The sequence below is a fragment of the Solanum verrucosum genome, unplaced genomic scaffold (assembly GCF_900185275.1).
Source record: "Solanum verrucosum unplaced genomic scaffold, falcon-dt-bn FXZP01000239.1, whole genome shotgun sequence".
NCBI lineage: Eukaryota > Viridiplantae > Streptophyta > Magnoliopsida > Solanales > Solanaceae > Solanum > Solanum verrucosum.
Window position 1 is genome coordinate 2,436,592 of NW_026020009.1, and position 10,594 is coordinate 2,447,185.

Sequence of the window (10,594 nt, forward strand, 5' to 3'; positions counted from 1 at the left end):
TTCACGTTGAATTTACCATGATTGGCACGTCGGTGAAGGAACCCAATGTTGTGTGAACTCACATACCTCGTGGGGATCAGCGCTTGACGAAATCCACTAGCCTAGCTTCAAGAACTTGACGATTCCTTGTTCATTTTCCTCTTTTCTCCTCTTCTTTTCTCTTCTCTCAAAACCCTAACTTGTAAACTGAATCCAATCAGTTTAGACCCCAACTTAATTACCAAAAAAGAAATTCATTAATTGGGTGGTGAAAAGACCATAATGCCCTTCTAAAACCTAGATTAGTCTTTCCTTAATCAAACAACCCAACTTCAAATGAGCATATCTCACTCATACGAACTCGGAATGGCGCAAACTCAGCGGCGTTGGAAAGATTATTCCAAGATCTTTCCTATGATGTCTGAAAACACACCTAACTCATAATGAGCTAGGAGTTATGGTAGTTTCAAGTTGACAAGAAACTCAGACTTAACTTAACTTAACCAATTTTCCAATTTTTTTAATTATTTTCAAAAATCACTCTTTATAGTTCTTTCAATTTGCGAGATATTACAATATCTCCCCCTTGGGAACATTAATCCTCGAATGAGATTACTCTTAGTAGCCTGAGGGTGTAGCATCTAACACCCAACTCAAACACCCTACAAGCAATGCATATACAACATGCCTACTTATAAATAAATACCAAGAAAAGGATTAGTACCTTAATTTGGAAGTTCTCCTGATTCGTAGAGATATGGATATCTCTTCTTCATGTCCTCCTCAGCTTCCCAAGTAGCTTTCTCATCAAACTGATTCCTCCAACAAACTTTGACTGATGCTACATCATTTGTTCTCAACTTGCGAACTTGGCGATCTAGAATCTGAACATGAATCTCCTCATAAGACAAGCTATCCTTGATCCCAATATCTTCAGTTGGTATGATCAATGAAGGATCACCCATGCACTTTTTCAACATGGAGATGTGAAAACCCAGATGAACCACGGCTAACACTTGTGGTAGTTCCAACTCATAAGCTACATTACCTACCCTTTTGGATATTCTGTAAGGGCCAATATACCGGGGACTAAGCTTCCCCTTCTTACTAAATCTCATAACACCCTTCATGGGTGAAACTTTCAAGTATACCCAATCATCTACTTCAAATCTAACTCGCTTCTCATAACATCAGTGTAGGATTTCTGACGACTCTGCGTTGTTTTCAACCTCTCTTGAATCACTTTCACCTTTTCCATAGCTTGATGAACTAAATTTGGTCCTATCAACCCAGCTTCACAAACCTCAAACCATCCAATAGGAGATCTGCATCTTCTCCCATAAGGAGCCATCTGGATGCTAGAGTGGTAACTATTTTTGTAAGCAAGCTCAATGGGAGGAACGTGATCATCCCAATTACCCGTGAAATCAATCACACAATCTACCTTGATACGTTAACACCATCTCCCCCTTGTTCAAAAGCCATTACTTTTTGCTTATGAACATTTGCCTTTAATTTAAGAAAATAGGATATTGGTCTTGCTTCTCTTTTACTTGTGACACTAATGATGATTCAGCCCCATTCATCACCACTAATCCTCCCTCTATGGAATCTATTACTCGAACTCCTAGCCGTGCAAGTCTATGCACCTCTTTCGCTAACTCTTTCTTGTCTTCCTCAAAATGGGCAGTACTACCCATAGATAATCTACTCAAGCCATCATCAACAACATTAGCCTTACATGGATGATAAAGAATAATCATGTCATAATCCTTGAGTAATTCTAACCACCTCATTTATCTGAGATTAATCTCTTTCTGAGTAAACACATACTTAAGGCTCTTGTGATCGGTGAACACATCCACATGAACACCATAAATATAATGGTGCCATATTCTTAAAGCAAATACTACGGCAGCCAATTATGGATCATGGGTTGGGTAATTTTTCTCATGAACTTTCAACTATCCGGAGGCATAAGCATTAACCATGTCATTCTGCATTAACACACAACACAATATACGACAAAGCCTTTCGTGCCTTCTAGTAAGGTCAATACTGGGGCAGTAGTCAACCTCTTTTTCAATTCCTCAATGTTTTTCTCAGAAGCTTCAGACCATTGAAACTTCAATGTCTTCTTAGTTAACTTGGTCAAAGGAGATGAAATAGATGAGAACCCATCTACGAACCTTCTATAATAGCCAGCCGAACCTAAGAAACTCCTAATGTCAGTTGGAGATATGGGTCTAGGCCAATTCTACACATCCTCTATTTTTTTAGTGTCAACTCTAATTCCATCACCGGAAATAATATGGCCTAAGAATACCACAGAATCAAACCAAGACTCACATTTAGAGAACTTAGCTTATAACCCCTTATCCTTTAGATTTTGGAGAACTACTCTGAGATGACTAGCATGATCTTCCTCATTCCTCAAATAGATTAGTATGTCATCAATGAACACGATAACAAACACATCTAAATAAGGCGTGAATACTTTATTCATAAGATCCATGTATGATGCAGGTGCATTGGTCAAACCAAATGACATGACCAAAAACTCATAATGACCGTAACTGGTCCTGAAAGTTGTCTTTGGAATATCACATTCCCTTACTCTTAATTGATAATAGCCTAATCTGAGACCTAGCTTAGAAAAACAAGTAGCATAGTGAAGTTGATCGAGGATATCATCAATTCTCGGATGAGGATACTTATTATTTATGGTAACCATGTTCAACTGAAGGTAATCTATACACATCCTAAGGGAACCATCCTTCTCTCTCACAATTAAGACCGCAGCGCCCCAAGGTGAGATACTAGGTTGAATGATACCTTTCTCTAAAAGATCTTTCAACTGCTCTTTAAGCCCTTTCAACTCTGTCGATGCCATTCTATATGGCAGAATAGATATAGGATGAGTATCTGGAAGAATGTCTATATCAAAGTCTATTTCTCTCTAAGAAGGGACTCCGAGATGATCTTCAGGAAAGACTTCTGGAAACTCTCTTACTATTGAAACTGACTGAATAAAAGGTATCTCAACACTAGAGGCATTAACTTGGACTAAGTGATAGACACACCCCTTGGAAACTAACTTTCTCACCTTAAGGTAGGAAATAAAATGACTCTTAAGCACTGTTTAAGTACTCTTCAACTCTATAATTGGTTCACTGGAGGTTGGAACTTGACTACTCGAGTTTTACTATCTACTGATACATAACAGCATGAAGCGAGTCCATACCTAGAATGACATCAAAATCTACCATGTCTAACTCAACTAAATCTGCCATGGTACTCTTGTGATAGACGAAAATGGAACAATCACGATAGACTCTTTCTGCTATAATCAACTCACCATCAGGTGTAGGAACATTGAAGGGCTCAAGAAGTTTCTCAGGAAGAACATCAAAATTGAAGACTCGGATTATACCAGTGACAACATCTGGGGAATCCTCTTTCTCTTGGCGACTAGTGGTAGCATAAAGACGGTATCCTCCTCCACCTGCCCCTGAAATAGCTCATCTAGATGCAGTTCTGTCTGGTGGAGAAATTGAAGAAGATTGGGCTCTATTGCCCCCATTAGCATTACTCTGCTTGTTTTTAGGGTACTCTCTCATAAAATGACCATTTTGGCGACACTTGATGCAACTAGTGGAGCCATCACGACACACCCTGAGTGGCTCCTACTATACTTAGCACATGCAGGAGTCTTAGTACCCCCTTGTGCCTTACTACCTTACGAATGCGCATGTCTAGCCCTAAAGTTCTGGGAATTCTGACAATTGTACTCACATTTGTTCCTTGGTGCAGATGCACTAGCAGATGATGAACCAGATCCTTTCTGCTTATGTTGGAAAGAAGACCGGTTCATATTACTCTTTTGCTGCACGGATTCATTCCCTGATGCCTTAGCCCTCTTATTCTTAAACCCTTCTCTATCCTTTAGCTTGTCTTGCTCAACTTGTTGCACATTGACATCATCCTTGATATGCTCATGTCACCTATTAGAATGGCTGCCTTACTTTCCTTATCTGACAGACGAGGCAACCCAAAACCCAATAAACACATCATGCTCCTCATGTCGGCAACCATCTATTTTTTTCTCTTCACTTACGGTGAGAGAAACGCCTCATGAAAGCACCCTCAAAATAGTCCAACTCACAATTGGTAACGCGCAAGCAATAGTTAGAAAGAAACTTTTTAGAGATAAAACTCTAAACACGAAATGAGTATGAAAGGAGTGAAGGAATTTCCTAAATATTACAGCCTCCTAACTATAGATGTGGCACGCTTCAGACCTATAACTAGGACTCTACAGACACGGATTCATAGACTCCCTAGGACTCTTGAACTTTGTGCTTTGATACCAAGTTTGTCACGCCCCGAGCCTACACCCTGGGCTGGACTGGCACTAAAGAACCATTGTTGACCCGAAGTGAACCCTTAGCCTGGCTTACTTACTCAGCGGAAGACTTTACTCAAGATTAATATACTTTAAAAGAAAACCTAAACTACTCAATAAATAACTTAGAATGTAATAAATAACATTCACTGCCAAAGTGGCTACTCAAGTCTCAGCTTAATTGAAAAGGGAAAGTAAAGACTCATGAACTAACATCACTAACTCTGTCTATGAAGCCTCTAAACAACTGAGATGGATGTCGGGACAAGAACCACAATATACTAATGAACTAAAATACTAAAAGCAATAAAAACGATTCTTCAGAAAGCTAAGAGGCTAACCGACTGACTCTGAGTGTTGATCAACGAGGCATAGGATGCTAATCCTGATTACCTGCGTCAGCATCATAATAAGATGCAGGCAACTGGCATCAGTACATTTAATGTACGAGTATGCGAGTTAGAATTCTAAACATAACTTAAGCTTGAAAAGAATCTGAAAGAAACGCATACCTTAGCTTTACTCAAATCATGAATTACTTAACTCAATATAAAGCAATAAACACATGCAATATATAGAAAGCCTTTAAAACAGTAGAAAATAACTTAGTTTGTTATAGAAAATGCAATAGCAAATTCAATTTTACTCATATAATAAAGTAATATAGTTTCTGTGGGAGTTTGATTAATCGACAACCACCACTATGAGCCTAAGTGGTGTTATATCATCTTCCCCACGCTGTTGGAACTGTCCTATACTTTGTCGTCATATAGAACGCTTTAACTAAGTGGATCCACTAGTCTATGCTAAAAAGCACTTAAGGAGTCATATAAAAAGTATGATCCTTTACTACCCATGATGGCTACATGGTTTATGGAGACGTGAGTTATTTGAACTCAAACTTGTCCCCATATTGGTGCTCAATACTAGTCCCAAAATATACTTAGCTCATATGTTTGTAAAAACTAAACTCTTTCTTTGGGTTGAGATAATTAATCAAAAACTTAGCTTAAAAGCTCTCTTGAAAATCTCAGTTTCCTTTCTTGCTCAAATGTGAAAACATTTTAACTCATGGGAATACTTAGTTCCCGTATAATCTTTGAAGAATGAACTTTACTCTTACATTTTACTGAAAACTAGCTCAACGACTTTCTTGGAAATCAAGGTTTCCTTTCTTCTTTAAATGTGAAAACATTTACTCTTTGGGAATACATAGTCCCGATATACTCTTTTGAAGAAATGAACTTCAAACTGTACTCTTTACTCAACTCAAAACTCAAGTCTTAAAACAAAGTTAAAACATGTGTAAAAGACTTTTAGAAAACTTTATGAACTTCTCTTAACTTGACTCTTGACTTCTCTTGACTTGACTCTTAACTTTCCTTGAATTGAATTATGGATTCAAGGATTGCGATTTGTGATAGGAAAGATCTAGTGATGTTTAGGGATGCTTTTAGATAGCTAAACATGAGAAATAATCAAGAAATCACTGCCTGGTAACTAGTTCGCGACGCAGAGATGTATTTAAATTTTTGGTCGCAAAAATACTTTTTGAGGCAGAACGGTCCGTGACCGCTCCAAGACGTGAGGATGAATTTTACGAAACTGAGGAGCAGGTCCGCGACGCTACTTGGGGCACTATATTTGCCGACTTTTTCCTTCTTCATTTTCCAGCTCCAATTCGCCTAAATTTGATTATTTTTCTCCATATCTCTTTAGCTTCAGGTACCCACAACATATACACAAGAATCTAACTCAACAACTCTAATAGTCAACTCTACAATCTCAAGAAACTCCTCAATTTCATCCCAATTCAAGAACGAAAGTAAATTCAAGAACACACATCTAGAACATTCAAACTTTCAACTTTTTAGGATTAATTAACGATGAATTAAACATGTTTGGCGGGTGGGTGAAGGAACCTAACGTTGTGTGAACTCACGTACCTCATAGGGATCATCCCTTGACGAAATCCATGAGCGTAGCTTTAAGAATTTGACAATTCCTTGCTCCTTTTCCTCTTTCCTCCTCTTCTATTTTCTTCTCTCAAAACCCTAACTTGTTTCTCGAAAGCGTAAAATGAATCCAATCAGTTTAGACCCCAACTTAATTACCAAAAACGAAATTAATTAAATGGGTGGTGAAAAGACCATAATGCCCTTCTAAAACCCGGATTAGACTTCCCTTAATTGAACAACCCAACTTCAAATGGGCATATCTCACTCATATGAACTCGGAATCGCATAAAATCGGTGGCGTTGGAAAGATTATTCCAAGATCTTTCCTACGATATCTGGAAACACACCAAACTCATCATGAGCTAGGAGTTATGATCATTTGAAGTTGACCGAAAACTCAAACGTATATGTCTATTTTTCCCATTGAAAAAATTATATTTTGTTGTAGCTATCTCTTCTTGGCAATCACAATGTATAAATACAGAAGGTATAGGTTTTATTCTAATTGGAATACCTGCTAAGAAGTTTCTCTACCTCTTTAACAACCAACTCTAATGCAACAAATTCAGATTCCATAGTTGATCTACCAATTATTGTCTATTTGCCTAATTTCTATGTTATGGCACCACTAAGGAATTTTGTCTCATGTGAATCTGAGATACAATTAGAATCATTGTATCCTTCCAATACAGCAAGAAATTTATTGTATTTAATATCATAATTCATGGTACCTCTGAAATATGTCTTATCAATGCATTCCAATGATGATTATTAGGATTATGAGTATATCTACTTAATCTACACACATCATAAGCTATATCAAGTCTAGTAAAATTCATCAAATACATTAGACTACCAATCATCTGAGCATATTTATATTGCGAAATAGCTTCTCCAAGATTCTTTTTCAAATGACTATTAGCATCAAAAGGAGTGCTCACAGGTACCACATCAAAAATATTTAACTTTTAAAGAAATTTTTCCCCATAATGTCCTTGAGTTAAAATAAAATCATAATTATTTCTAATTATTTTCATACCCAAAATAACACTTGCTTCTCCCATGTCTTTCATATCAAAATTAGAAGACAAAATAGTTTGTCTTATGAATGATATCAAGACTAGAACTAAAAATAAGCATATGACCCACATAAAGAAATATAATTAGACAATGACCATCAACTAGTTTTGTAGAGACAGATCTATCTACTTCAATAGATGTAAAGTCATTACTAAACAAAACTTGATCAAATTTCTCATTCCATTGTTTGGGATCTTGACCTTATTACTTCTTCAAATCACATCACTATTGATTACAAGAAATCTATATGCAACACTATTATTAGCATAGCCAATAAACATACAATTAGAAATTTTAGACCAAAATTTCCTTTTCTTAGGGTTTGGCAACATAACCTTGGCGAGGCACCCCCAAACTTTGAAGTGTTTCAAATTAGGGGGATAGCCTTTCCATAATTTATAAGGGATTTATCCAATTTTCTTGAATGGATTCCTATTTTGTAAATGACAATTATATAAAATAGCCTCACCCCAAAGATTATCAGATGCACAAGTAAACAAGCATACAATTCATTATTTCTTTTAAATTCTTATTTTTCCTTTCAGCTACTCCATTCAATTCGGGTGAGTATGGAGGAGTAACTTCATGAAAAATTCCTTGTTTTCACAAAAATCATTAACCAAAATATATTCGTCACCTCTATCAGATCTTACTCTTTTAATCTTCTTATTCAACTCATTTTCTAGTTTTGATTTATATAGTAAAAACATTTCAAAATCCTCATCTTTATTTCTCAACAAATATCCTCTTATATATATAGAAAAATATCGATAAATGTGACATAATATCTTTTACCACCTCTAGTCATAGTTTGTTTGATATCTCCCAAATCAGTATGCACTAAATCCAATAAATTGGTTTTCTAAAAGCACAAGCATGGAACATTTTAAATTATTTAGCCTCAGCAAAAATTTCAAAATTATCAATATTTGTAAAGTTAACTTTATCAATAAGTCCTTCCAAATACATTTTCTTAATATAAGATAAACTAACATGTCCCGGTCTAGCATGCCATAATTCAAAACAATCAATCAAATAAGCAGAAATACTAGTATCTTCATTTATAACATTTAGTATAAACCAACCACGGTTACAACAATCTTTTTCCACAAAAACACTACTTTTTCTTAAAATAACTTTATTAGATTCAAATAAAATCTTCACTCCTTTTCCTAATAAACCCACAGAGATCAAATTGGCTCGAATATTAGGAATATGCAACACTTCAATTATGACTAAAGATTTTCCAGATGTGAGTTTGAGAGGAACTTTACCTTTGCCAAGAACTTTAGTGGTTCTTGAATCACCAAGATATACAAGTTCTTCTCCTTTATTGACTTGAGTGTAAGACACAAAATTAATTTTATTTGCACAAATATGTGTAGCAGCACCATAATCTATCACCCATACACTCACATAGGCCATAATATTTACTTGGGAGACGACCGCAACAAAAATATCCTCTGTTTTTTCCAAATTGATTTTTGGCTTAACCAGATTGTCGATTTTCCCAATTCTTTTCAAAAAGGTTTTATAAAAAGTTTCCGGCTTGTAACCAAGTTTCTTTTCATCAAAAAATAGATATAATAGTAGTAACATACCTTATCAACGTAATTCCAAAGGTTAAGATTTGGTGAAAACGATTATAGTTGAAACTACAATATGAATATAACAACCATTACCAAATCTTTTATCGGACAGCCAAGACATGTAGTCTATGCAATCAATGTATGTCCATATAATCATGTCACTAATCTTATACATTGCAGATTTTATGTGATACGTGACAACAATAAAAGAAGTATCCTTAAGATTATTGGAAATCTTATTGAACAATCACGGATTTTTGATAGTTTGAGGTGTGTAAGTCACTGTCTTTAAGGATATTTCACCGGTGTGGTGTATCCCCAGGATTCAACTAGCTCTTCTAGAACTAAATAAGAACAGGAAAAGCAAAGTTTTCATAACTAAAAAACCAGCACAAAAAGAGAGGAATGAAGCAATTGTTGATATGTTTTTCTCACTTGCACCTGCAGAGGCCAAGAATGGCATATATATGCCAATGGAAAAGAAAATTAAAATTGCCATAGGATAAATGTCATCAAAACAATAATATCCAATTAAAGAAGAATTGGAAAGTTAGAAGCAATGACATCATAATTGAACGTTGGAGGCAACAACATCATATTTGAACGTTGGAGGCAACGGTAACATATTGGAACGTTGAACAACAAATAGTTTTGAAAAAATTTAATATATCTTGTTGAGATTACTTATTTTATAATAATTGTTTTTTCTAACATATGATACTATATATAAATATGTACATATAAGAAGAAAACCTAAAACTTAAAGTAAACACAAGTCCAATGAATCCTTACTTAAGAAAAAACTCAAACTTTGGATATGATGAGATCGCTTGCATCCTCTCAAAACTCCCAGTTGAATCTCTTCAACATTTTAAGATTGTGCATAAATCATGGTGTTCAATCATCAATGACCCCAATTTCATCAAGATGCAAATTGAAGAATCATCCTCCAATGTTAATTTTCAAAAAATACTCTTAATTTCATTGAAAATAATTCCATCTCCTAGTTTGGATGAGGATATGTTAGATTTCAACATCAGTTCGATAAGTGCATCATCAATGAGCATGAATTCTCAAGTTGTTCTTCTCCAACCACCAAACTTTCATATGTCCCAAGATGTTTCATATCCATTGGTGAGTTCTTGTAACGGTTTGTTATGTATGGTGTATAGCTTCAAAATATTTATATGGAATCCAGCTATTCGAAAATATAAAATTGTTAAAAAGCTTAATCCTTTGAAACGTGTTAAACATTATGAATCAACGCTTTATGGTTTTGCATATGATTCTGTTAGCGATGATTATAAGATAATTGCTACATTTGTGTTTAATGCAAAGGATAGTTGTCATATTGTTGGAATATATTCTATGAAGAATCAGTCTTGGAAAAAGATTGACACTATTCAGGCTGGCTATCGCTTGTTTGACCAAAATGCAGTTACATTCGATGGTACGGTTAACATAATGGCGGCTAGATCACTCGAAGGAAATGGTGGTAGTGACTTTAATGAGATTTTCATTATTTCTTTCATCGTGGCTGATGAGAAATTTGTTGTAACACCCGTTCCATCCCAATATTGTGG